Raw genomic sequence first — 19252 nt, forward strand, 5'->3', positions numbered from 1 at the left:
AGAACCATTGTAATTTCTCATGTGCAGGCTAAGATTTTGGATGGGAAGAGGATTCCAGAATTTTCTGCCTAAACATTATTTGCTTCTTCTTGAAGCACAGAACTTGATATGAGATGGACCAGGGCCTTTTCTTCTAAGAACTAGATCTCAACCTTGGCTACATATTAGAATCATCGAGAGAGCCTTTATGAATCCTGAGGCTCAGGCTGTACCGAAAAAATAAGTCAGTCTCTGGGATGGGCCCAGGCGTCTGTACTTTCTAGAACTCCTTAGGTAATTCCAATGTGTTGCCAATGTTGAGAACCACTGCTCCAATGTGCTCCACAGTCAGTGTGGGGGCTGTAGCTCTTTCTCCATGGGGAGCTGTATCAAGTGCTCTCACTGTATCAGAGTGTATCTCACCTTCTCATCACCCACTTCCTTTACTTTCCTTGCCCTATCTTCTTCTCACCTTGCCCTTTTCTGCTCAGGAGGAGGCCCAGGTGATGAGACAGTGGGCAAGGCAGGATGTGTTGCAGTGGGAAGGAGGGGAGTGTGGATCCAGGAATGGGAAAGGAGGTGGGGCCAGAGAGCAGAGGCTGCAGGCGGGGAATCCCCATTGCCTCTTCCTCTCCTCCTGCTCTCACGCTTCCTTCCTCTGCTCCAGGCCTAAATAAGTCCAGAGCTAGTCAGCTCAGTTGGAGACTCTCCAAGGTCTTCTGCCCACACTTCCTGGCCATAATCCTCCTTTGGGGTGATGAAAAGGCCCTGGAAGTCCCTTCCTATTTACGAGGAAGTGTGGGGTTTTCTCCTGGGAACAGAGTCCACAGACTTTCTGTGATGGAAAGCGCTGTGGGTCAGAGCTCCTGCCTTGCCCCTGATTCCAGAGTGACTTGGGCTTGTTGCTTCTCCTCTATGCACCTCAATTTCCCCACCTGTAAGATTAGGGCACCAAGCTGTATGGTCTCCCTGGTCCTCCATCCCTGACGGTTTGGATATGCGCAGGCAGCCTTGTGTTCCTTCGTGCTCCGGAACTAGGCTCCAGAACTGCTCCTCAGAGCTGTGTGACATCTGGTGGGTGTTAGCTCTGACCTCCTCTCTTGAGCATGCCCAACTCTGAGGAGCAGGTTGGAAATGGAGATCTTTGGCAGCTGAGAAAATGTCAAGTGGATTTTTGGATGTGTAACAAAGTATGCAGTGAAATTGGACCTTAGCATGGCCTTTTCTTTCTTTTCCTTTAAAACTGAGAAAAATGACTATTTTGAAAGGGTCATGTTGGGGGCAGACTAAATGTCTAATTTGAAAGGGACCACTCAGCACTCCCACTGGTGGTGCCAGAAGGGAAAGACCTGCTTTCTCTGGGCTGGGCATGTGCCGTGGAGATTCCTGGGGATTGGGTGGGGTGAGGGTGGACAGCCAGATGGAGGATGTTGCAAGAGGATCCTGTCCTTGGAGGATGTCTGGGAGCTGGGAGAAGCCAGCATAGTAAGGGATTCTGCAGAAGGGCTGAGCCTGGGGATCTCTGAGGAGATGTGTGGAGCAGCAGTGGAGGAGAGATTTCTGATCATGGCATAAGGGGCCAACGGGAAAGCCAGGTCTCCAGGCTGGGTCGCGCAGCCATGCTTCAGTGGGGCTCAGCCCAGTCACTAGCAGAGAAATGCCTTAACAAGGACCTTGGACAGAAGGGGCAGCAGTGCTGGGGCTTGGGATGAGTGATGAGGCTGTCTGGGAGCATGTCTGAGGCCTGGCTCTAAAGTCCACAAGGGGTGGCTCCTGTGAACCCCCTCAGAACATCTGGGGAGCAGACCTTGAGAGCCCAGATTCCCTGCATTGAGAGGGTGAGGCTGGGGTAGAACAAGAAATGGTCCTTCCTTTACAACTAGGGCCTGCTGAGCCCCAGGGCATGAGGGCTGCTCCTCATAGCACTTACCTCACACACAGACATACTGCACAGAACAGGGCGAAGAGCTGATTACAAGAGCAAGATGTGTAGGAACCAGTGCCTTCTGGTATGTTGATGGAACTACTGCTGTGATGATCATCAGTGCTAATGATCCATCATGGGAATGTTATCGTGACACTTGGCCCAATTTACGTGGATCCTTTTGTTGACTTCTGCTTGGTAACCAGGGTGCCACTGTCCAGGCCTGCCCCTCACATTTGTGGGGCAAGGCCAAGAGTGCAAATGGAGGCTTACGTAGTTAAACGTTACAAATTCAACTGACAACCAAATTTAATAGCAATGTGAATTATTTAATATTGCAAAATGTTCCTTAGCCACCATAGATATACAACTGCTGTGAAAGCAGCACTGATCAATGAGAGCATCCGGAAGCACACATTGGAACACGAAGAGAAGCAAGAAAGTGGATGCCGGCACTACTGGGAATTTTATTGTTATTCAAGAATCTATTGCATTCCTGGTCTCTGAGAGGAAGGATTGGATAAGTTAATCTGTCTTTTCTTGATCTGAGCACACTGCCCACCTCCGATGCCGCACCTTCACAGCAGTCAGACAGTCCACCTTTGTTTGAGGCTTCAGAGCAAAAGGTTTGGAGGTGGGTTTCCTGGGCTCTAAATGGTGCTCACCAAGAGGCTGGATGTTTAGGTTTTGTGTATGTAATATGTGGGGTGCTCGAAAGCATGGGGTCCCATTGTTGGGTCAGCATTGTTTTATTTCATTTTGTTTTATCTTTGGATCTTAGATCCAGATATTTTAGTTCGGCTTACTCCTCACTTCATGATACAAAAGTGCTAGTACCTGGATTTATTTACTATATCTGGTCTCATCGTCATTATTACTTTTAGTCTAATATCTCATTCAAGTTCTCTTCCTAAAATTTACAATGAAGAAAATAATAACCGCCTATGTTTCTAGCTTTCTCTTTGTAGATTGCTTGAAACACAGCATGCTTCTAGCAAATTCAGATTCAAGCTCAGTGAAATCTGATTTATTTTACAATGTTAATATAGGTTCCATCTGGGGAGTAGCAGTGCAAGGAGAAAGAGGAGAAACTTTAATTTTCACTGTATATACTTGTGTATTGCTGTAATATTTTTTATCAAGCATTTACTACCTTTGTAATAATACGTACAATTTTAAGCTCTCCACATAATAAAAACTGAACCACCCCTGGTAAGCACTGTTAATGCTTTTTGTGCTTCCTTCTAGTCTTTTTTTCTCTGGGGCATCTATTTCTTTTTGCGAAATTAGGACCATAATCCGTATTTATTTTTTTCCTCCTACTTTTAATTTTAAGTTAACATTGTGTCACAAGCACTTTCTCATGTTATCAGACATTCTTGGGAAACAGAGGGATTGTAACAGCTGCATGATACTCTATCATGGGGATGCACCATAATTCATTGAGTCATCCTCCTGCTGTTGGCAAAGAATTGCTTCAAATCTGGGAAGTACGTGAAAGATCATCCCATTTGAGTTTCTTATTTTCCAAATCAGAAAATTGCATTCCCTGAAGCTAGTAATTTGTCCAGGCATGGCCAGCTGGTCAGAGGCTTGGCTGGGACCTGGCACTCCCAGGCCTGGGCCTCTGCTCTTGCTCTTGACACAGGCTGCCTCCTGGGCCTCTGCAAGGCACTTTTTGGAACCTGACCGTAAGGCACTGCCTACATTCCTTCTAAATTACATTTTGTAATTTGGGACCCATTATTCCTGCATGTCAAGACTATTTTTTATCTTCTGTCATATAACCATTAGCTAATGAGGGACACTGTAGCCAACATCAGAAATTGCGGCTCTTTCCTCTATCAAGATGTGCTTCCTAAATCATCCCTGTCCCAACGAAGGGGAAATCTTGTCATACCTTCTATCAGATAATTCCCATAGTCACCAGCAATTAGAGGGAAGGGTGCTAATTAGCATACCTCCATCCATGTTTCTCAGGGATCCCATCTGCGATCAACATTCCAGCGGATGCCTGGGTTCTGCCCCAGGACCAGTGCTCACAGATGGGAGAGGAATAATTATTGGGTGGGGAAAAAAGAGGAGAAGAGGAAACTAACATTTGTGGCCAAATCCGTGCCCAGCTCTGGGTACCAGGGTGTGGATGACAGAAGCATTACCAGAGGTGATTCCGGAGATGGGATGGGTTTGGTTTTGGGGGAAAGCAGGTGGATCGGGGTATCTCTCTTGACCCAAGCTGTCTCATCCCGAGGCTGTATGATGAAACTCTGCCTGGAGGAAGTCACCATGACAGAAGAGGTCACTCTTGGAGGGCTGGGGCTTATTCTGCCTTTTCCTTTACATTTGATGAAACACATTTTATCCAAATTTTATAAATGAGTCTTTGACATCCGTCATCACTAGAACTACTTTCTGAGTTGTCTAATATAGGTTTTCTCCAGAATGCCATGTTCACTCCCACCTAAGTTATTTGAGGTATAGACCCTTTAGGATCTGTCTTTGGAAACGTTGTGGCTTGGGTTTATTCTGCATTTGCATTTTTCTTGCGTTGCTTTTCAGAAAATGCTTAATTCATATGAATGCGAATGGCAGGCACCAGACAATGTGATGGTTTCTATTTATGGTTAATGTTAATCCACTGGCCATGTGGTAGTTTAAATTTCTGGTACAAATTCTTTTTGCATGATGTTATAGCTCATTCCTGGACTGCTATAATTATGCAATTTATCAATTTGAAAAATGGACTTTGAAATATAATAGTCTAGAGCTAATGTGGAGAGAAGCAAGGGAATTTAGTGTGCTTAGAGAAAAGCTGTTTCCATGGAAACCAAATCCTTTGAACAAGGCCCCTGGCTCCCTGGGCTGCAGTGTGAGTTAGCATCCAGGTGATATGACCTGGGTTCCACGCTTGGCTCTGACGTGAACTGCCAGGTACCATGGGCAAGTCCCTTAACCTCTTTGGTATTTAATGTTCTTATCTGTCATTTGAAGAAGTCAGGCTAGTTCAGTGTTTACTAGACTTTGGAGTATTAGTGACCAACAATATATTTTTTAAAGCTTTTATCTTGGAATAATTGTAGATGCATGGAGAAGTTGCAAAGATAGTACAGAGAGTTTCCGTATATGCCCACCTCCCAGCTTTCCCTCATGGGAACATCTCATACAACCACAGCACATTTGTCCAAACACAGACATTGACCTAGGTGCCATACTATGAATTAAGCTGCAGACTTTATTGGACTTCCCTAGCTTTTTCACTACTATCCCTTTTCTGTTCCAGGATCTAATCCAAGATACCACCTTGCATTTAGTTTTCATGTTTCCTTAGTCTCCTCCAATCTAGGACTACTTCTCAGCCTTTCTTTGTTTAGCATGACCTCATCAGTTCTAAGGAGTACTGACCAGGTATACCGCAGAATGTCCCAACCAGTAATATTTTTAAAAGGCAAACAAAATTGGAGGATCAGTGTAGGGCTGGAAAAGTTAGACAAGTAAGGTGTATGAGTGAGGTCTCTGTGTTGAAAGTGACGGACAACCCACCCTGAAGTGCCCTGTCAAACAGGGAATTTATTGGCTAATGTAACTAAAGAGGCCAAGGGCATACATAGCTTAAGATTGACATTCATGTCCATTTCCACCTTTCTCTTGTTCTCTTCTCTGAACAGTAAGGTCATTCTCAGATATGCATTTACCACATAGTTACAAGATGGTTGCCAGCAACTTACATGGCTATATCCATCCAGAGTGTGTGTGTGTGTGTGTGTGTGATACCCATGTCTGTTGCACTTTCTCACCTAAGCTCTCAATGGCCCTAATTCTGCCATCTGCCCATCCTTGAACCAAAGGGAAAAGATAATCCCTTTTCTGCTTCTGATGTGAGGCTGTACTGTTCAGAGTTGTGGCCAGCATCTTGTGACCATGAGGGGAGAAAGCTGACAGCTGAGGAGGACACAAGAACCTTAAAGACGGTCAAGAACCTGGGCTCTGGGTAATGTCATTTAGTTGTGGAATTAACCAACCCTGGGTCTGGGTTGCTCATATGACATAATAGATCCCCTTATTGCTTAAACTTCTGTTAGTTGAGCTTTGTATTACTTGCAACCAAAAACATCTTAAAGGATACAGGGAGGTTGCAGGTTTCCTTGTTGGACAGAGGACATTACCTGGACACAGGTCTGTTTGTCAGGCTTTGATAATTGACAGCACAATACAAACTGGAGTTCAACGTTCTGGTTCGTAGTTTCCATTAGAGTTATTGTTGAAAAATTCAGCTTCATATCACATTTTGGCAAAAAACAGAAGCGATACTCTTCAATTTTGAACAATATAGAACCTCTGAGTAATTGCTCCAATGTTTCTGGTGACTTCTTCCCATGAAGGCTAGAAGCAAGCCATGGGGACAGGCCAGGGAGGGCACAGGAAGGGTCTGCAGGGTGCTCCTCACTCAGAGCACACCAGTACTTGGGCTTGTGCTCATCCAACGGTTACAATCTGGAGTTGGTCAGAAAGGACACCTTGTGTGGAGCACACTTTCTTATAACAAACATTTGGGTACGCTGGGCTGAGATAGTCTCATCTAAGGTCCTTTCCACTCAGTCAGGCTGGTGCTGTGTGATAGAAGGGTGTGGGGACCACCATGCCAACAGCTGGGGGCCCCTTCCTTTAGGATGATAACTATCACTGAGATATTGAAAACCTGAGTGATAAAGATTTTTTTAATAAAGGATTTATAAAAGGATAAAAGTTTTTTTTTCTTTTTTGGTGAGGAAGATTGGTCCTGAGCTAACATCTGTGCCAATCTTCCTCTTCTTGCTTGAGGAAGATTGTCCCTGAGCTAACATCTCTGCCCATCTACCTCTATTTTGTATGTGAGACACTTCCACAGCATGACTTTGTGAGCAGTGTATAGATCAGCTCCCGAGATCCAAACCCACGAACCCCAGGTGGCTGAAGCAGAGCATGCAAACTTAACCACTATGCCACTGCGCTGGCCCCCAAAGGTTTTTTATAGAAGGATAAAAAGTGATTTAAAAAACCCTTTTTAAGATCACACATTAAAAAGACAAAACAGGGGCCGGCCCCATGGCCTTGTGGTTAAGCTCGACACACTCCTCTTCGGTGGCATGGGTTTGGTTCCCGGGCACAGACCTGTGCCACTTGTTGGCGGCCATGCTGTGGCGGTGACCCACATATAAAATAGAGGAAGCCTGGCACAGATGTAAGCTCAGGGCAAATCTTCCTCAGCAAAAACAAAACAAAACAAAACAAAGCAGTGTAATTATTACTGAGAAAACAAACACCAGCCTGTGGTTTCCCATTAAAGAGTAATCTTCCCAAGGGCTAAAGGAACTACAATTTGGAAATGCACTGGCTTCTCCCATCTCCATGCCCTATACACTCACTTCTTTAACGATTTAGATGAATGGATTTTGCTCGTCCCTCCAGCTTTTTAAAATGAAAACAGCTTCTACTCCTTCCTTCCTCCCACACACACTTTCTCACGAGCAGCTACATACTTCCGTGACTGCTCTCAGACTTCTTGTGGATCCACATATTTGGGGCATGTACACAAAGCCATTTATAGGGGTTTAATCTGTGAATCACAAACAGGAGATTCTCATTAGGAATGGGCAGTGGCCGCCTTAAGCTTGCCTGGTACTTACAGTATTTGAAGGTGGAAACTCTCAACGTTTTATGGGAGGCTCATAGGTTTACAGCGGACTCTGCATGGTAATGTTAAAAACCGAGATGAGGTATGAAGTCTGAGAAGTAACAACAATCTGATATGATAGCAGCCCTATATTCAGGGCCTGGCTTGGAAGAAGTTGTCAAAAACACTTGCTGAGAGAATGAATGACACTTTCCCCCATTTTTAACGACTGAATAAGGGAATTAGGGGTTTTCAGGATAAAAAGTTACACAGCAGACCCTTAGGCAAAATCAATGACTTCAGGACAAATAACACATATTCCTGGACTGTTAAGTGCCGAAACAATTTTTCAGTTTCTCCATAAGCTTCAACAGGGCTGTGGATAGTCTCATGCAGATTTGTTATTTTTCAATGAATGCAATTTCTTCTTTAGTGTCAAACTAGCTTTTTCTCGACCCATTTTGGGGCCTTACAGCTGTTTTTGAGCCCCCGCAAAGCCCTCCAGGGCCTGGGTACTCACTCCACGCTGAGGCCTACACTTTCCCTCTTGCTCTCAAATTAGTTTAACTGAAACCCTATCTTTATGTGGGTCAGGGCTTCCTTTTTCCTTAAAAACTTTTTTTTTCCACTTTAAAAACAAACAAAAAAACACTCTCCCATTTCCAGAAATTCCTTGCACTTCTTATTTCCTGTTGGATTATTCAGGGGCATTTTTTGCTAATGAAGTTTCAAGATGATTTCTTGAAACCGTTATAAAGTTATGTAACTTTGCTGATTTAAAACTATCTTCTTTGCTAAATTCTTAACTGTTGAGTCTTTTCCTCTTTCCAGAGCAGAGGCTCCTTCTTAACTACTGACGGTCACAACAGCAAAACCAAAAGGCATTTTATACCGTATTGATCTCAGTTTCCAAGAATGCCAGTCCATTATGCATTTTCTTCCCCTTTTCTGATCCTAGAATTAACAATCCTCTGCTCTGTAACAATTGTTATTACCTCCTATTTAAGTCCTGCTGATTCATGCTATTTCAGCTAAACCCACTTGCGGACTCCAAGGGTCTACTGAGAGCTTGTTTGCGGGCTCCTGGGACATGCTGTCAAGAAAGGAACCTTGTCCCAGGACCTAGGACATGGGGCCCAGTCCCAGATTCTGCCTTTGCTTCCCCATCTGCAAAGCAAGGAGCCTGCACTGGGTGTCTTTATGCTTCCTTCAGGCCCATGCCCTGACTCTGTCCAGGCATGATGCTAGCCTATCTATTTCTAAAGGCATCAGAAAAGAAAATTCTAGAGTCCATGGGTTCCTTTCTTTAATTTTTCTGCCTAGCAACTATAAAAATGTCTTCCTTCCATCACATGAATCTCTTCCCATTCAATCAAGGCTGCTTCTTCAACCACATGAGTAGTTGGCATTTGCGCACTGATCTGTGTAGAACGCTTTACTTCTTTTCTTCATAAATGCTGTCTACCATAATTATTCATTTTTTCCACAATAAAGATTACAGGTACAGTGGCCTGATGGAAGGAGGATGGGCTTGGGCTGGGGGGATGGCCCCTTCTTTTCCGGTGAGGTTGGGGAATTTCCTTGGCCGCAGGCTGTTGTGAGGATGTGTTCCCTCACAACAAGGATGCATGTCCCTCGAGGGTGGCAGTCTTCACCATATGAGATTGTGCTGCAGCCTGTCACCTGCCGGTGCAAGGACCGGGATCTGGTTGCGCACCTACACCCCTCAGGAGTGGCTTTAGACCCCACGGAGTCCTTGGCGGAATGTGGTGGGCTATAAATAAACGAATAAAGTGAAAACAGGGCCTCCGAGAGAAGCTGTTCCCTGGGGCTCCGTTGGGGTGCTGAGCAGGGAGCATTTACTCGGAACACTGCGGCTCCCTCCTGTGCCTCCCCCGTGGACCGGGTTAAAAACAAAAAAACTTTCCTGAACTTTCCCATTCCTCTGCGGCCTGGCTGCGAACGCTGAAATTCCATCTTCTGTTTGTTGTCACCCGCCGGCCTGTTTCCATGGTTACCTAGATTCCAGGCGCTGGCCCAGGGCCCACCACAACCCATCCCTCAAAGTCTCCCTGGCCGAGGAGAGGCATTCCTTCTTGGTGCGGACGCCAGAAAGGAGCAGCGTCTGCCCCTCCAGCCCCGCTCCTCCCCCGGCGAGTGCGTGATGTGCGCCTTCTAGGTGGTTCTGTTTAGCATCAGTTTTGGGGGTAAGCACAATATAACCGTTTCCTCCATTTCTCTTTTCCTCATTTAAGCTGAGAAATTACTTTCTTCTACCAAACATTACACTCTTGGCAAACACTCCAGATGGTTCTCATTAAACTTCCAATTCCTTTTTTTTTTTTTGCATTTCCTTTTTTTCCCATTCTCCTCACACTGTTACCTCAGAAATAAACACCAGGTTGAGGACTGAAGGAGGGGTCCTGAGTATACCAAACCGAATGAATAGAATCCTTGCAGAGTCCTCTGGTGTGGCCACGAAGGAGACCCCAGGTCCTGTTCTTACCAATGGCTCTTCTCTAGGAACAGGGACAGAGGACCAACCAGGTCCCTGCTCCCCAACAGGCCCTGGCCGTGCCTGTGCCCTCAGAGGGACAGTGGAGGGGGCTGCTGTCCACCCCAGTTAGGGCACACCGAGGCCTCTGTAGGCTACTCAAGACACGGCCACAGGAGCAAGACACACCTGCTCTAAGAAGCCAATGGGAAGGATGGCCAATGCTTTTGGCCATAATTGCAGCTGAGCAAGCCACAGGCTTTGTTCCCACATCTGGAAAAATCTGCTTGCACAGGAAAAGTGGGTGTGTGTCCGAGGATGTGTATTTGATGTGTTTTTATTTCCAACTTTATATTACGAAAAAATTTTTTAAAATATAGAAAAGTTGAAAGAATAGTGCAATGAATACTCATATCCCTCCACCTAGATTCAACAAGTGCTACACTTTGTCATATTTGTTTTCTCTCTCTCTCTTTCTCAATAGATGGATTGATGATAGATAGATGGATCCATCTCTATGTATCTTTTGCTTAGGCATCTGAAAGTTGGAATCTTGCCCCCTACGGTGTTTTACAACCTTGTAATTTACTGTATTAATATAATTATATATGAATACATTTTTATTGTAAAATAGTCAAACATTCAAATAGTACAGAAGATTAGAGACTAGAAGCGGCAGTCCTGCCCAGGCCCCTCCTCAGCCCCTGGCCCCCTCCCTGCAGGGCAGCTTGGTTTGTGTCCTTCCTGACCTTCGTCTGTGTTTACGCAGAAATATGCATGTTTAAATCGAAACATATACTTTTGTTTTTAAACATAAATGAGGTCATACTAATACATGCTGTTTTTGCAACTTGTTCTTCACTTGGAAATATGTCTGAGATCTTTCCATATTAGTCCTTGGCGCTCTGCCTCATTCTTTGACTACTGCAGAGTATTCTGAAGAATGATCGTACAATAATTTTCTTAACTATTCCCTCCTGGTGGACATTTCAGCTATTTATTATTATTTTTCCATTACTCACAGTGATGCAATTAATATCCGTGGAAAATGTTTCCTTAAGGACACGTAGCAGTATTTCTCTTTGACAGATGCCTCGAGGTGGAATGCTGGGTTGGATGCCATGCACACTGAACACTCCGATAGATCCTGACGAATTGCTCTAAAAGATGGCTGCTCCAAAATACACAGCCTCCAAGAGACAGCCCGTTTCCCCTCACCCTCACCCACAGTGAATTCTATCAGTCAATTTTTAAGTGTTCACATTCTGATGAATGAGAGATGATTTCATTGTTGGTTTAATTTGCATCTGTCTGATTATTATTAGGGTTGATCATTGTGTCAGAGTCCAGCTACAAATGAAAGAAGCCACTCTGGTTAAGAAAAGGGGTGGGGGAAGTACTTGAGTTAAAACAGGGGATCAGGTGCTTATAATTTTGTCAGAGCTGGTGGAAGAGCAGGTTCTAGTTTGAGCTTCTAGGATCGACTCCCAGAACTCTAGCTCAGAACCCACCCACCAAAGGAGTCTCCTCTTCTGCCATGACCAGGAAACTGGGGATTCGGGAAGCTGTGCCCCAACAGCTGACTCTCCAGTCTGGAAACCAGGAAGCCTCAGCCACACCTGGTCTCCAGGAGCACACTGCCTTAGCTGCCCTGATCCTGCCCACATCACCATGCAGCTGGAGACTGCATCTAGATGCTAGATCTCTGCTGTGTTGATGCAGGAATAAAACCAAACCAGACCAAACCAAACACAAAAAATAATGACCCCCTTTAACCCTGTGTGCCACCAGACTCTGTAGGTCTCTTGAGGGTACATCTGCCCTGGGGAAACCAGGTCATATGCAGAAGCTCAGCTCTAAGGGAACCTGGGAATTGTAGCTTTCCTGGCTCCAGTATGCAGCAAGGCAAGCTACAAAGGTGTAGATACGGAGTTGAGTGTATCGATCTGAAATATCTGCCATGATCATGTTTTCATGTTTTGTATCTTCTTTCTGTGAATTGCCCACTTATACTTCTTGCCCATTTTTCTATTTGAGTTATCTTTTTCTTACTAATTTATAGAAGCTTTATGGGTTACCTGGAAAATAACCTTTTGTCTGTTATATATATTAAGACCACTTTCTAGTCTTTTAAAGTTACATCTTTTGTCATGTAGAAATATCAAGTTTATCTGTTTTTATAATTTCTGATTCCTAGGTTTAGTAGCTTACTTAAGAAGGCCTCCTCTATCTCAAGGTTCCTAAAGTATTCAATTACATTTTCTCCTAATGTCTTTAAAATTTTTTTATATTTAATTCTTTAAACCATCTCAAATATGTGGCGTGAGGTAGGGATCTAACCTAGTTTTTGTTTTCCCAGATGGAAAGCCAATTGTCCCAGCATAATTTATTGAATGACGTTATCTTATCATACTTTAAATTTGCAGAAGTTTTAGTTTTTTCTGATGCAGAACCAGGGTAATAAAGCTTTAAAAAAAGTTAGCTTGTTATCACTTCACATTTTAGTTCTCTTTAAAATAGGGGTTTGGCATTTCCTAAAGCAGAGATATGATGAGATCATTTCCCTAATCAAAAACCTTGACTGGGTTCCCTTTTCTTTAAGACCAAGGTTTAATCTCTGTTGACTAGCCCTCTGTCCACTCAGCATCCCCCATGGGCCTTTCCAGTCTTATTTCACTGCTCCTTTGCCTAGAAAGGAGGTCACATCATTTGATTTGGCTGATAAGAGCAAAAAACATGTGCAGATATCTATGTCAGCATTTTCTTTATGACATTGTAATAATCTATTTATGATGCTTCTCCTACCTACTGGCATTTCTCAATGTGGTCACTATCAATATCTTGGGTAGAACAATTCTTTATTGTGGTATATTTCACAGTCCTGGCCAAAATACCACTAAATGCAGCAGTATTCTCGAAGAAACCCTTCCCCACCATCCCAGCCATTGTGACAACCAAAAAAAAATTCCCCATGTTTCCAAACATACCAGCTCTGCCCCTTAGTTGGAAGAAAGTAAGAAAGGGAGGGAAAACTGGGATTAAATCAGAAATGACAGGATGTCATCACCATAAGTTACCTTCTCAACTCCCCTTCTCATCTCTAGATGTCCAAATCTAGCCTATATTTCAAAGGTTATCTTTTCCACAAAGCTTTCCTAAATTCCCTCAGCTCTAGATCTGTTTCTCTTCTGATTCTCTTGTCCCATGGCATTATCTCTGTATCTCCATCCATCCATTTGTCCACCTATCCTGTATTTATTGAGCACTTTTAGTGCACCAGGAACACTGCCCGCTTTCTTCTTAGATTGTGACTCTTTGCATAAGTGTCTTATCTGGTATAGTATGTTATAATCTTAGGTCGAATCCTGCCTCTAATCTACTTTTGCATGTCCCAGAGTAATTTGCACAGAGCTGGTGCTCCTGCTGAATGTCAGCAGAATGAAAGTTACTGAACGCTGACACAAGTTTTAACGTACATTCTAAATCTTTATTCAAAGGCAGTGAGAACACTTTTTAAAAAACAATGCTATTCTGATTTTCAAAATATCTATAATATTATTTTTAAAAATTACCTATAACCTCACCACTTTTTCAGAAGGAGATAAAGTTAGACGTGACAGTTTCCTTCTTGGACAGTCTAATCTTGTCCCCAGAGGTGATGACTGCCAATATTTTGCTGTCTTTCCTTCCAGACTTCTAAAAACATGTTTATGCAGATTCACATACAGATATGGCTACACGTACAGGTATTATGTTTAAATTAGCACATATATTGAGCTACAAGAAACATGAATTTGAGAACTATGAATTTACGAAGTAAATAAATTATGATGTCTGACTAATGTGTATATAGTTTTTTATGACTACAGAACAGTTTTGAATTCGTTGTACTCATTTTACTCCCCAGTCCTGTGATGTCGGCTCAGAGAGGTGAGAGGCAGCCTTCCAGTCCACACAGCCAGTAAGTGGTGGAGCTAGAACTTGAACCCAGATCTTCTGCCTCCTAGTTCATTGCTGTTTCTATATGTAAAATAACCCCTGAGGATTATTAGGGAATGATTAGTTACATAATACAATTATTCTTTGCTTAACTTCAGAGTATCAATGTAGATTTCCTTTGAAATGCTTATTTTATTATATTGAAAACAAACAATAGTTCATATTTATCAAGTGCTTTCCCTGTGCCAGGACCTGTTCTAAGCACTTTACTTGCATGGTCTCTTTTAATCCTCCAATAAGCCAATCACGTAACCAGTATCAGCAACCCTATTTTCATTGAGGAAACTGGGGCTCAGAAAGGTCAATTGCGTGTTTGGGTATGGGCAGCTGGTGTGTGCCATGCTGGGATTTGAATCTAGGTCTTTCTGCCTCCAAAGTCTGTTGGACTCTTAACCACTATGTTTTGCAGCAGCCTATATACATCTTGCTTACATGTAATGTCAAATACGTAACTATTATGTAAAATAAAACAAGACGCAAAATCGATGTGAGTTTTACTTTAAAGGTATTTGCAATACGAAAGAAGAAAGATCAGCCTAATGCATAGAGTAAGATATTCAGATAAATGCTTGAATGAGAGAGAGGGAGAAAAAACAGCAAGAAAGAGAGAAATAGGAACACACACAGAGAAAGACTGATTGCTTGACTGATTGGGAGAAAGAGAGAAACTGGGTGAGAGAGGTAGGAAACAGTCAATGAGAGGAGAGGGGGCCACAGCGCTGTCAGTCCAGGCCATCTGGGACTCTCCCACCCTGCCTGGGGCGCATTTTTCTTGTACTCCTGGGCTAAGAACTTGGACTCGTGAGCAGCTGCTCTCCCAGAGGGCAGCCCTGCGTGAGCGGGGCTGTGAGTGGAGAGGGAGGAGTCTCAACATCTGCACAGCCCTGAGGGTTGGGAGCCTGCGAAGCACAGAAGCCAGGAAGATGGGACCAGAGAGAAGGGCCTGCCCAGGCCACTCCCACCGGTCTGGGCTGAGCTGGGGGAGGCTGTGTGGGGTCTTAGCCGATGACAGATGTTAGGCCATCCCCTCTGGCAAAGAGGCAAGGATGCGGCCACCTCACTCTTCCTCAAGAGTCCTGCCCAGTTAGACAGTGTGCCAGTTACAGTGCATACCGATCTGTGAGCACGGCGGTGGGGGCAGGGAACCGCTTGAGACTAAGACGACAGGCGGGGAGGAAGCACGGGCAGAGATGCCAAGAAAGCGGAGGCAAGATCATAACATGGGTGGAGGAAAACCCCTTTTGCCTTTGGGTGGTGGCGCCACGACAGAGGGGTCTGAGTCACCAGGGAAGGCCTGGAGTCACTGGGATGGGTTTGTACATCAACCTCCCTCACTTCCTTTCGAGTCATTTGGTTGTTTTCAAATTCTCCACCCTTTGGTGGCTCCCCACCTCTCCCCATCAAAACTGGTTTGTGTATGTTGTGTGTGTGCTTGTGTGTATACGTGCACAATTGGCTCTAGATGAGAATAAAATTAGCTAAAAACATAGGAAACGGTGACTATTTTTGACCTTAAAACCAGCCTTTTCATATGGTTCAATGTGATGGGATAAACTAAAATGAACACACAGGCAGAAATCCTTCATGAACTAACACCTTGACCATTGTTCCAGCTCTGTAACTGTCCTCTTGTTTCTTATGTCAGTCAGAGGCTCTGTTCTGAGATAGCTGTATGCTGGAACCAGGACAACAGTGTGCAAATTCACATGGTCGTTGGCTAAGGGCCAGATGAAATTTAGGCAAGGACATGCCCTGGGACTGGGTGACACCCCTGCTTCAAGCTCTTAGCTGTCCACAAAACCTGTCTTGCTGCACTTCCAGTGTTTCTATACCTACCCCTTACCCCATGGTCAGTCAGGCCAGCTTACAGGTAGCAAGCATGACACAGGCCTCAGCTGAGCTCAGGAGACAATTTCTGCAACTGCACTGTAAGATTTCATGAGGAACCAGAACACCTCTCAGGATGCCGCAGCAAGCCCGGATGTCTGCCCCAGCTCCTCTGTCGCTTCTCCTGGAACTTCCTGCTTTTCTGTCCCCCCAAAGGCCAGTGCTCAGTGTCTTGAATTCTCACTCCCAAGGGGACGGCATTTGCTGGGTCAAGTTAGTCACCATCCAACATGGAACCCCTACAGACGGCTGCCATAGATTTAAGGACCAGCTACGTAATTTATGGGGTCTGGTGCAAGATGAAAACATGGGGTCCTTGTTCAAAAAATTATTAAGGGTTTCAAGACAGCCACAGCAGGCCCGTCTGAGTCTGGGGCCCTGTGTGACTGCACAGGTTCCAGGCCTGTGAAGCCAATCCTGGCTGGCTCGGGTTCAGAGGCCAAGATCATCATCTTGGGTCGCTAGTCCAAGAACCCTCCTCAAGAGACCACCCAGCTATCTTGCCATGCCAGCCCCTAACCCACTACTTTCCACAGGAGCTCACTGGTGGGGTGCAGTGTGGCAAGGATCTGGGGAACAAATTTAACTGTGGGTACAGCAGGGTCAAATCAAGAAAGCAAGCTTTGGAAAAGTCTTTCTAGAGCTTAATGGATCATTCCAGGATGACGTCTAAATTCTCCAAATGATTTTACACAAAGAACTGGGAAGCAGCTTAACAAGAGTCCCCAGGCCTGACGATGAGTATGAGTTGGGTCAGAGGTGGGCAAAATTCCTGATTCTGGCTACCTATTTCTGTAACCAGAGTTCTGAAGTGCCCTCGCCTTCCAGTCCCTCACTCGGCCCCCATAAAATACGAGTGAGGAGCCCACCAGGTGAGCTGCATGGCCGGCCGGAATCCCAGGGATTCACATAAAGCCCTCCCAGCACTTTGGGCAACTAAGACATGCAGAATCACTTCCAAGCAAAACACCACATTTATTCAGGATCTTCAGAGTTTATTAAAAGATCTGCAGGGCCCGGCCCCATGGCCGAGTGGTTAAGTTGGTGCACTCCGCTTCAGCGGCCCAGGGTTTCACCAGTTTGGGTCCTGGACACCCACCTGGCACCACTCATCAAGCCATGCTGAGGTGGCGTCCCACATAGGGCAACCAGAGGCACTCATAACTAGAATATACAACTACGTACTGGGGGGCTTTGGGGAGAAAAAGAAGCAAAAAAAAGATTGGCAACAGACGTTAGCTCAAGTTCCAATCTTTAAAAAAAAAAAAAGAAACATCTTCCAGCAATTCAAACTTTCTCAAAGGAATTGAGCACCCCCTGCTGGGTACTAAATAGCATTGACGTTAAGCAGTCCCCTAACAATGCACCAAAATATGAAAATCTATCTTAGGGATCTAACCTTGTATAAAAACCAGTGACAACAATACGACTCATGATGATAAAGTTATGAGTTATATATGAGTTTGGTAACAGGTTGAAATTTTTTTTAACTTATTTATTGAGATTATGATATTTGACAACCTTGTGAAATCAGTTGTATGTTATTGTTAGTCATGTTGTAGGTGCACCCCCTTCACCCTTTGTGCCCACCCACATCCCCCCTTTCCCTTGGTAGCCACTAATCTGTTCTCTTTGTCCACATGTTTAACTTTCACATATGAGTGGAGTCATACAAAGATTGTCTTTCTCTACCTGGCTGATTAACAGGTTGAATTTTTTAATGTCATGATTCCTGGCTTCCTAATAAACATTATTCTTTTAGTTCTTTATCTCAATTATAGAAACAAGGTAAACATTTTGAAGTTCTGAGTGTTCCGATAGGATTCTCTTCCCATTTCAGAAAGCAGTGGTCACAGGTTTTACAGGGGAGTCACATGGTCCAGGCAGAGGACATGGGTCTTGGGACCAGACACCCTCGGTTGGATCCATTTACTATTTGAGTGACTTGGAATAATCCCTTTAACTTGGGACAAGTCCTTTAAGCTGCCATCTTCTGGCAATAATATCCACCTTCAAAAGCAGATGTGAGGGCTGGAGATCCGGTGTCTAAAGCACACAGAAGCGCTCAGTTAACCGTGGCTGTCGTCGTTATTGTTACTACATTAAGAAGTGGGTCTCCATTGGCCTTCCAATGCAGGCAGCCCCTGGGCCCTGATTCTAGGTTCCTGGAGGACAGAGGCTGCACCTGCAGTCCTGTGTCTGCTCAGAGAATTCACCCTGGGCCATCAGGGCAGCTCACCCCGAGCACTCAGGTCTCAGAACCACACCACCCTGGTCCAGGTGCTCTCACGGGACATGTCTGGACAGTTTCACCTCTAGGAGACCCCAAGTCCCTCAGCTCCCTCCTCCACCTCGCTAGTCCAAGCTGCCACCACCTCTCACCTGAGCCAACGTGGAGCTCTTGTCTTCCCACTTCTTACCTGCTCAAACCCAGAGTGACTTATGTTAAAAAAGGAAAATCCAATCTGCTCAAGCCGCTCCCCTCTCCCCATCTACCAGCCACCTTGCCTGTAAAGCCAGTCCCACCTCCGGCTTTACGCAATTTGCTCTCTGCCCTCAGTCCTCACCCCCTAAATCTTCCCCTGGCTACTCCTGCCTGTCCTTCAGGCGTTGGCTCACAAGCTCAAGGAGGGCACAAGAAATCTCACATTTTCTTATTTTTTTCACAGCAAATTTAATCTTTTCAGTCCCATCCAGTCCCAACCCCGGTCACCAGGGTGTCCCTTCCTCCTCTTAAGGTCTCACCAGCCTTTAGGACGCTCATGAATGACCTCAAAAGTGGGCATGGACCTCTACTCTTCAGTCCATCAGGGTTACGGCTGCCTTCCTCACTGCCAGCTCTGAGGGGCTCTTGAAAGAGGTGGCTCCAAAGCTTGGGGGTTTTCTGCCTCGGCTGGAAGACTGTGTTGAGCTTCAGGTCTCCTTTGGGGCAGCCCCAAAACCATGAACCTCTCAAGTTCCCCATCTCTCTGGAGAACCAGAAACTGGAGCACAGCTCTCCACCATTCCTGAGCTCCTTCTCTGCCTCCCTCCCTCGCTTCCCCAACAAGCGGTAGGGTTGTTTGAGCACATCTGCTCTCTGCTGTGAACACGAAGCACCAAGGACCTGGCCACTTCCTTGGCGAGTGGGAAAAACTTAGAAACAAAATTAATACTTCAAATTATGTTACAAAAGCTACTTAGCACAAGATCTCCCTGTCATTATCTACTCCACAGCAGGTGGCCCCAGTCACCTCTCTTATATTCTGCAGTAGTCGCTGTTGGGGCCCAGATCCCCTCTACCTGGTCTGTCTGCCCATCATTCCCTGGCTACCGGCTG

At 45.1% G+C, this 19252-nt stretch overlaps 1 long non-coding RNA gene across 1 annotated transcript; it reads left to right on the forward strand.

Annotated features, from left to right (window-relative positions):
• Positions 1 to 9616: 9616 nt before the first annotated feature.
• On the forward strand, positions 9617 to 13889 carry LOC138918259 (uncharacterized). The gene is made up of 2 exons (XR_011427365.1): positions 9617 to 9760; positions 11137 to 13889. It is a non-coding gene; the product is annotated as an uncharacterized lncRNA (long non-coding RNA).
• The last annotated feature ends 5363 nt before the right edge of the window (positions 13890 to 19252 follow it).

The sequence above is a fragment of the Equus caballus genome, chromosome 16 (assembly GCF_041296265.1).
Source record: "Equus caballus isolate H_3958 breed thoroughbred chromosome 16, TB-T2T, whole genome shotgun sequence".
Lineage (NCBI taxonomy): Eukaryota > Metazoa > Chordata > Mammalia > Perissodactyla > Equidae > Equus > Equus caballus.